Below are 9,917 nucleotides of genomic sequence, written 5' to 3'. Positions count from 1 at the left end.
ATTTCTCGATAGAATTGATCACAAAATGAGAAATGTGGAACTCCAATGGGGGCACTACATTTCTTGAACCTTTAATGATTTTCTAAAAAAATACAAACAAAAATAAAAATTCGCTTACAAAATTTCATGTTTGCATTTGTCATTTATCTTGCTACCTAGTTATTTTAATTTATTTGCCTTTTGTGGACATGATACCATTGCATTTCTTCCCCCTTTGTTTTAGGTGGAAGTATGTAGTTACTTGTGGAAAATGAGTTAAATTCAAATTCCTGTGTCCCTTCTCAGTCGAACATTTCATTGCAGATGAAAGAATTTACAACAGATAACTTTATTTACTTATTTTTCCTTCCATGGTGACCAGAAAGATTTGAGATTTAAGCATGGGTTCTTGAGTGAATATATGGAACAGAGCCCCCAGCCATCTCACAATAGAAATGTAGAATAGATGACAAATGCCCTTTGTTTTATAAACTACTACAATATGTTTAGATGCTTAACTCCAGGGTCGGATGTAGCCTCTTCTTACTGAAACAATATTAAGTTCACAACATTCAATCATGCAGATGCATATAATATAGAAATTAAATACCACGGACTTCAAAGGAATCACATTTGATGTTTTATGTTCTACTAGTCTTTTATTTCTACGTTTTTACACATATGCATGAGTTTAGCTGAAATTTCTTATTCTAATTACTACTTATAATTACTAAGATATAAATATTGTTTTAAAAGTCAAATAATAGCATAAGATATATAATTTTTTTTTTTTTTAGGGCCATACTTGTGGCACATGGAAGTTCCCAGGCCAGGGGTCGAATTGGAGCTGTAGCTGCCAGCCTACACCACAGCCACCAAAATTCCAGATCTGAGCTCTGCGTCTATGACCTACACCACAGCTCACAGCAACACCAGATCCTTAACCCAGTGAATGAGGCCTGGGGTCAAGCCTGTATCCTCAGGGATACTAATGGGATTCGTTTTTGCTGAGCCACAAGGAACACTTTATATAAACTCTTGTATCATTCTTTCCCACCTCAATTTCCCCATAGATAACACTTTTTTGTTATTTTCTTTGGTAATTAATTCCTTTTGAATTATACACTTATATGTCTATTTATTGATTTTTCAGTCATGGACATGATTGATTGACATCAGTTTATTATTGATAAGGTATTAGCATTCTTTACCAATCCCTGCATCCCTATCCCAGAATTATCTCTTCTCATTTTCACAATATGATCACATTTGTTCTTTAATCAATATTTATTGTTAAAATTATAATGAGTATGAAATCAGTAGTACCTGAAAAACACTATGAAATCTCTGTGAGTGTTAGTAACACTATGAGTAATCCTGGGAATGCAGTTCTCTTCTTGTACCATTATCTGATTTTTGTATAGTTAATAGTTGTCTTATTTTTTGCCTTTTTTTGGTACCTACTTTTCCCCCAAGTTTCTGCAGAACTCTAAAGCACCTCTGCAGAGGTAAACCTGATACATGATCTAAAATTGACACATTTCATTCCTGGAGACCCTCTATCCTCCTGTTGGATTCTCCAAGGGTTGTTGTCTGGGTCTCTTGCAGAAGCTGCTATCTTGAGGTAGTGATTGCTACTATTTGTTTAAAATATTTCATTCATTCAACCTAAGTTGATTACAGGGCAATATATACAAACTGGAGATTTAGCAATAAACAAGACAGAAAAAAAGCCCTTCATTATATTCTAGAGTGGAATGGAGAGTTAGATAGCAAGACATCAAAATGAGCAGATAATAAAATATTTCAGATACTGGTAGGTGCAATGGACCAAGGCAGAATAAAAGATGATGACTTGGCAGAGTCAGATGCCTGGGTTGTGGATGCCATTGATAGGAAAGGACTGCTAGAGGAGGAGACTTTTGAAGCCTAAATGATCAGAAGAAGGCAAACATAAGCAAATCACTTGGAATTGTAACCAAGAGAATCAATAGTAAGAACAAAGTTTCAGGGATGGGTCAACAAAAAGAAAGGCCATGTGGCTGGAGCTTAACAAATGGGAGAAACAATCAGAGGAACTGATGCCAGAAAATGGACTCCTTATTTATTGGATGGTCAGCAGATTCTCATAATTGACAGGGAAAGCATGATGACTGATGCCCATCTTATGGAATTATTGGGAATATCAAATACTATTTGTAGGGAATATTTTCCTCAATTACATTTTGAAGAAAGAATGTTTTGAGTTCAAATTTGGACTCACTTTTAGAGAAGTTATCCAACCATGGGAAGCATGATAGAAACAATTAATTAAATAAGTTGTTAAGTTGTTAAGTCATTCTTATATTTACATATACTTGTTGATTATTGTCTCCACCAGGTGCTGCCATTGTTGTTGCTAGTTATCAGTCTCTTCTACCTGTCATATTCCATGTGTTTTTCTTCTGAAAACAAACCATTTATACCTAGTACAATTTATTTGAAAACATAAGCAACTCATCAAAGAACAAACACCTTGATAGAAAGGATATATTTTTCATCCGTGTATTTTCAAGATTAAAAAGCATGGAAGTTTGCATTGAGTATAGTTTTTGTGTGAGTTTGTTAAGTACAATATAGGAAATATTAGAGACGTTGAAATGATGACACCTTGAATTTACTTGAATTTAGTTTCATAAGAAGTCGTGTCCTCAGAGTATTTTATATTTGGCTTTGAATATTGCCCAAAGTATTGCCCAAGTCCTCATAGCAGACAAACAGTTTGAACTTTGATGAACCATGGACTGGAAAATAGAACAAAACAAAAGCTTGATTTGAGAAGGTACAGCATTACCAATTAGTATTTTTCCCAGTATGAATATTCTCCACTGGGATTGCATTTCTAATTGTTTCTTGAAACAGTTGGGGATTCCCCCAAGATAAATGCTAATGTCAGTAGCCTGAGTATAAATTCTACAGCATTGGCTGAAATTTGACCTTTGTGGTCCTGGAGAAGACACTCTTATATCCACAGGTAGGAAAGGCATGTGTACCTTATCTTTTAATACCTAGTAATGTATCTATTCTCTTCTTTTAATAACATTTTGGGAGGATATTGATATATTGAAACAGAAAGTTTTGGGGAAAATTCGAACAGATAATGCATGTTCCATGAGAGAAAATCTTTACAGGCTTACTCAACTCTGTCTTTCTCTTTTAGGGTAGATATTACCAGTGTTTTTGAATCATTCTGGTAGAATTCCATAGTATGGACCTCCAGCATATATTTTACAATAATTTAGTTTCAAGTAATATTCTTCCTGTGTTTTCCATTTGTCTAATGTCTTGGTGTCTACTGTTACCAATTTCTACATGAAAAAGACACATTGGAAATTTAGGTCTTTGTAGTTTATTAATAATTTAAATTTTTCCTACTCTAAGAAGTAAAGTATATGCTCAAACAAGATTTTTTGTGACTGTTAAACATACGGAAAAGTTAGTTTCAGTATATGTAGCTAAGATGTTTGTTTTTATTAGGATATCTCTAAGTCCTTAATGATTCTGTGGTTTATAAGATTCTGGATTCATTCCCAATGTCTTGTTTCTATTAAGGAGCTGATTTTTCACAAGTCATACTTGTGCTACAGGGAAAAATTTTTTTTCAGAATATTGTTCTTTTTTTTTTCAACAAAGATATTTGAAATATGAGTCAGTCTAAAAGTACTCAAAGACCTAAATGTGTCAAAGAACTTAAGACAGTAAATTGGTGAAAACTCATCCTTATTTTGCCAAGTTGCCTATGTAGTCACGTGACTGCATCTGAATGTTTGCTCTGAGTGTTGTTGATTCTCAGCAACAGTCCGACACATCTTCTGTGGGTTATATCTTTATATTAGTAGTCTCTGTTTGCCATAGGCCCACAATTCTAGGATTATAATATAGTTAAAGATAATTGTTTCCAGTAAAAATTGCCATGCTGCTATGACCAGTGAGATCTGACCAAAACTGCAAAACTCTTCAATGCTAGAATGTAAATTATCTAAAGAAGTTGCTCCTGGGCAGACTGTTAAAAAAAGTTGGAAGGCTCATGGCTTTCTTTTTTTACTGACTTAATCATGATCTCTAGCCACTGCCCTGGGCTTTCAACCCCAATTTCTTCCTATTTTTAACAGGACACTGTTATCTTTTCTTCTTCCTCTGTCATTTATCTTTGTTAGAATGTCTGTCCCTATCTTCTGTACTTCCAAGGAACTTTAGTTGAGAATTCTATTTTATTCATATTTCTTTCTTCTAGTAGCCTATAGTGTAATCATTGATGGAGACAAGGGAGGTGATAGAGTTGAATAAATCAAATTTTAACATTTTCCCAAGCAGTCTGTCCCACTGAGAGGGAGTGATGGGAGGGTAGCATGTCACAAAAGAAGGACACTAAACTAGGTACTATCATATTTCATTCCTCTCCTAGTTCTGTGTCTGAGATGTGAGCCAGGGTCACAGTGTTAAATTTTCTGGACTTAATTATGGACCTAACCGAACCTATTGCCTTTGTCTTCTCCACCATCTTTCTTCTATCCAGCGTCATGTCTGGAATTTGAAAGGTGCATAAGCAGGTATAGATAAATGAATGCAGAGCTTACAGGATTTTACAAAATAAGTTAAAATGTTTTGTGAACTATAAATTTAATGTTAATAAGATGGGTGCAATAGCTGATAACACCAAGATTTGAAATCAGAGGGCCCAGTAAATGCTATGCATTTCTTTACAAATGAATTAATATAGTATCTATTTCATAAGGTTGTTGGACTTAAATAAATATTAGAAGAGAAGTATGTTAGTATGGTGCATGGAGTATAAAAACCCAACATATGTTATTTTTGTCATTGTAATGTAAACCTTCAAGCATAAAATTAAACAAGTCTATTAATTTTATTTACATTCTTTGAGCTGGTGAAAAATGATGTGCTCCTCACGTTGACATCTTATGATGGTCAGAAGGTAGGAAAAGTTTTACACAGCCTCTGACAAGTTCTCTGATAATAAAATTTCTTAATGTCAAAATTGTTCCACAGAAAAGGGACATTTCCATGTCAATTTATTTTTATATGACTCATAGTATACAGAAATTTGGTCATAAACTGAAATTTGGAGATATACTGACATAATATTTTAGCTTATTTTGATTATATATTTAAAATAACTTGTGATAGCAGTTCCCATCGTGGCTCAGTGGTTAACAAATCCGACTAAGAACCATGAGGTTGAGGGTGTGATCCCTGGCCTGCACAGTGGGTTAAGGATCCTGCTTTGACATGAGCTGTGGTGTAGTTCGCAGACTCAGCTCAGATCCCGCATTACTGTTGCTCTGCCATAGGCCGGCAGCAACAGCTCCGTTTAGACCCCTAGCCTGGGAACCTCCATATTCCACGGGAGTGGCCCTAGAAAACGCAAAAAGACAAAAAAAATTGTGATAAATTCAATAAAATTCATACCATTTATATAAATTATAAAGACAAAAATATAAGAAATATGCATTAAACCTGTACCTTGCATTATAATTTATTTTTGTAGCTAAGGATGCAATTTAATTTTTTTCTCATTTAAGTAACCAGTTAAGCCATATAGCAATTACTGAGAAGTTTCCTTTTTTTAATGCTGATCTGAAATTTCACTGGCATCATATATCACTTTACTTATGTGTGTAACTTCTCTTTGTGCATGTTATTTTCCATTATGTTTGTCATTTTTTTTTCAACTGTGTGTCAATAATGCATTGTCCTGAATCCATACGGCAGTTTTATAGTAAGTCTTGATATCTGATAAGAAACTCCCTACAGAGGAAAGAGTGTTCTCGCTATAAAGCCAGAAAATAGGTGAGAAGAATGTTAAGAGAGTTGGTTGAAGATACAGTAAATTTTTCCAGTTATGCACTTTGAATTTTGATGGCACTTTTAATCTCATATCTTTGAATTATATTACCCACCACTTCTCATTTTTTCTGAAGGTTATGAACTCTCAGATCACTTGTTTCCTTATGATTTTACAGCAACATTTTTAGGATGTTCATTACTGTGCTTGTCTTAATAGTTGGTTGTTCAAAATATACATAGATAACCCTCCCCTATCTAAATGTGCATTTCTCTCTTAACACCACAAACACTAATGACACCCTGCCACCACCACTACCATGACCATCTATCACCACAACAAATAAACAATTAAACTTTTTGTGGGCTTCCAGAGAATGAGTCAGACTTAGTGAGAGATGTAGCACATCCATAGATCATTGAATTGGGAAATATGGGATGAAGTTCTGACAAATCTTAGTCTCCCTGGGATTCAATTTCTCAGTGTTCAGAATGAACTTTACCTGTGTTATCTTCACAGTCTTTTTTAACCTATGTATCTATGTGTATATACGAAGGAACATAGATGGGAAAATTAAGTTTATAGTATGGTTTTTTCCTTGACATATAAGTTACCTAGATATTTTTAAATTTTTCAGAGTATCAGGATACTTAAACTTAACAATTTTGTCTTTAGTCTCCAACTTGATTGCCATGTAATTACAAAAACAACATAAATGAAAATCATTCATTGAAAAACTTTTAGACTTGCTTTGTGGTATATCTCTTAACATCTAATTATGGGAACAATACTGGGATAACATAACTAAAGCCCTTTGGATTTTTTTACATCTAACCTTGTATAACTTTTAACCACAGATTCAGTGTGTTTTTTTTTAAAGAAACAAAAATAAACCTTTTCTATTTCCCCTTAGATAATCAACCAGCACTTTACAGATGAGACAAAGAAATGTTCTAAAGAAACTACACTGAAGTGACAGAATTTCTTCTCTTGGGCCTGACGAGCCATCCAGAGTTGCAAGTTGCTTTCTTTGTTTTGTTCCTTGTGGTCTACCTAGTCACTGTGATAGGAAACCTGGGCATGATTATTTTAATCAGAATTGATGCTCGGCTTCTCACTCCCATGTACTTTTTTCTCTTACATTTCTCTGTTCTAGATTTGTGTTTCTCCACAAATGTCACTCCCAAAATGCTAGAAAATTTCTTATCAGAGAAGAAGACCATCTCCTATGCAGGCTGCCTGGTGCAGTGCTATGCAGTAATTGCTGTGGTCTTTACAGAGCACTGCATGCTAGCTGTGATGGCATATGACCTCTACATGACTACCTACAGTCCTCTGCTCTACAGTAGCAAGATGTCCCAGAGGGTCTGTGTCCACCTGGTCATTATCCCTTATGTCTATGGCTTCCTCCTTAGCGTGATGGAAACCTCGAGGACCTACAACCTCTCTTTCTGTGGAGATAATGAAATTAATAATTTCTACTTTGCTGATCCACCTCTTATCAAGCTGGCATGTTCTGACACCTACAACAAAGAGTTATCGATGTACATAGTAGCTGGCTACAGCAACGTCCAGTCCCTCCTGATCATTCTCATGTCCTATGTGTTCATCCTCATTGCTATCCTCTGAAGCCGTTCTGCAGAAGGGAGAGCAAAAACTTTTTCCGCATGTGGCTTGCACCTGACAGTGGTCACAATCTTCTAAGGAACCCTCTTCTGCATGCATCTGAGATGCCCCACAGAGGAGTCTGTGGAGCAGGGCAAAATGGTGGCTGTGTTTTTACCACAGTGATCCCTATGTGGAATCCCATGATCTACGGCCTCAGGAACAAGGATGTGAAAGAGGCATTGAGAAAAGCAATAGGGAAACAAAAATTGGGGAAATAAAATACTACTGTCATGGAAAACATTTCAAGATAGAGTAAGACATGAGATGATTGAATTAAATAGCTCATTTTAAGCTAGTTATGTGCCATACTTTTCTAATCTGAATTTGGAAAATCTGAATTTTCTTTGTTTTGTTTTAATGTCAGTTGAAGCAATCCTGCAGGTTAAGTGTCCACTTTATACGCTAGCTTTATTAAGTTTGGTCTCTTCCTTATAGCTTACTTTTTACTTTAATGGCTTACATTCTTTTTTTTAATTTATAATGATTTTTATTTTTTCCATTATAGCTGGTTTACAGTGAACCAAGGCTTACATTCTTAAGGTCACTTTATGAGGCAACATGCTGCCAGGAAGCCAGCCTGCATGTTCAAATGATTATCACATATTTCAAATGTTCTATATGAGATGTTATCTCATATCTCTTGGGTCCAAACTTAATCATATGTTCAAAACTCCCTGCAAGAGTTTCTGGGAATGTCTATCCCAGGGCACATTGTATTAGCCTAAAAGAGAAGGGTTCTACCTCCATTCTGATGGTAAATAGCCATCTCCACCCCACTTTTTAAAAATATCTCACCTTCACCCCTTATTCATTTAAGTTACAACTCCATAATTCACTTTCAATTATGTCCAACACTTGAAATTACTAACAGTTTATTTCACAGATGATAGGAGGAGAGTGGATACCTGATACAGGTTACTCCATAAATGTTGTAGAGTGGAATCTCATTGAACATATTCTGCCACATGAACATTTTTTTTCCAGAGGCTCAGTGTTACAACAAGATTTTTTTCTTGAAGCATCATAAAAATGCCTTCATGGATGTGTTTACTCAATGTATGCAACTGTTTTAAAAATCAAGATTGTATAGAAGATTGTGTTTTCTTTGGATAGGATAATGGTGTAAACTTCCTAAATTTTCATTGGTGTTCAATGCCCTTTTTGAAATAAAAAAAAACAACCATTTTTAACCCTCATTTGACTGAAGTTACTTTATGAAACATGGCGTTTGTGTTCAGTTGTGTTTTGATGCCAACATTTGGAGTAAGTTTCACTCACAGGCAAATAAAAGACTTAGTACAATTCTTATCTTCCACCCATTTCCCTCACCATTCTAGTTCCCAGCATTCTAATGTGGCCTCAGCCAAAGTACAACACACCTTCATCTTTTGAGGTTGTGAGGAAATGGTCAAAATCACCAATTTTAAATCTATGAAGAACAAGCATGCACTATAATTTTCTTACTTAGTTCCTCTATTTGTTGGCCTTATTTCTTAAAATTTCTTAGCAGTAAAGGCAAATACTTAGTTGTTATCTGTATGAGGAAAGGACGTCTTGTGTTCATATGCTATTGTCATGACACGATTTTTCATAAGTGCAAAATCATCTGGTGTGAGTAAGAGCCAACCTAAGAATTAAGGAGTTAGAATCAAGTTACTTGGCTGAACTGAGAAAAACATTATCCAAACCTCTAAATATTGGATATAGAAACATACCTCTTTGGGATTACAGGTTGAATTACTATGAGGGGTAAGAGAAATAGCACTTAGCAGAGGGCTATGCCTGATATTCTAAGTAGTGGTCCAATACTATGGTGTTTTCTCTCACATCTACATTGCTTTATGAAAGATAAGACAATGTTATCTTAAAGCAGCAGTTCACTTGTAATGACTATCATTGTTTTCTTCTTTGACTTTTTATGTCTTAAGAAATAATTTGTTCTTTTTTTAAAATACAAGTTATTGGATTCTTGGTGACTTAGAAAGTTATGTACATTTCAGATGTACAGCAATGTGAATCAGTAATACATATACATATATTCATTCATTTTCAGATTCTTTTTCCAAATAGGTTCTACTATTTTTTTTAATTAATAATAATCAATAACCTCTCATCATCAGTTCACTAAATAAGTCTTTCTTAAAAACAGCTTCACCAGCAGCAGTGCAACTTGCCAGTATGTTGATAGTTATGCTTAGGAGAAAATGGAATGTAGCCTTCAGGGTTTGTGAGTACTTATTAAAAATGTGTTGACTGGCAGATGGTCCAAATAGCGTTGCTTTACAGGATATCACTGTTAATAATTCCATTCCGTTAATGTTAGTTAATACTATATGATTACATATTACATACATATGAAGAAAGAAGAAAGGGACTCAGAAATAAAGGGTAAATAAGAAAGTCAAATTTATTAGCAGCTCAGAAA

At 34.8% G+C, this 9,917-nt stretch overlaps 1 pseudogene; it reads left to right on the top strand.

Moving 5' to 3' along the window:
* The first annotated feature begins 6,772 nt into the window (after nucleotides 1-6,772).
* On the top strand, nucleotides 6,773-7,710 carry LOC100518949 (olfactory receptor 5M5-like; annotated as a pseudogene).
* The last annotated feature ends 2,207 nt before the right edge of the window (nucleotides 7,711-9,917 follow it).

The sequence above is a fragment of the Sus scrofa genome, chromosome 1 (assembly GCF_054392235.1).
Source record: "Sus scrofa isolate SSC_HxYL_T2T_F1_AM1 chromosome 1, Sscrofa_HxYL_maternal_Yorkshire_Landrace_v2.0, whole genome shotgun sequence".
Taxonomy (NCBI): Eukaryota; Metazoa; Chordata; class Mammalia; order Artiodactyla; family Suidae; genus Sus; species Sus scrofa.
The sequence above is the reverse complement of the archived record's forward strand: the minus strand, read 5'-3'. Positions and strand labels throughout refer to the sequence as shown.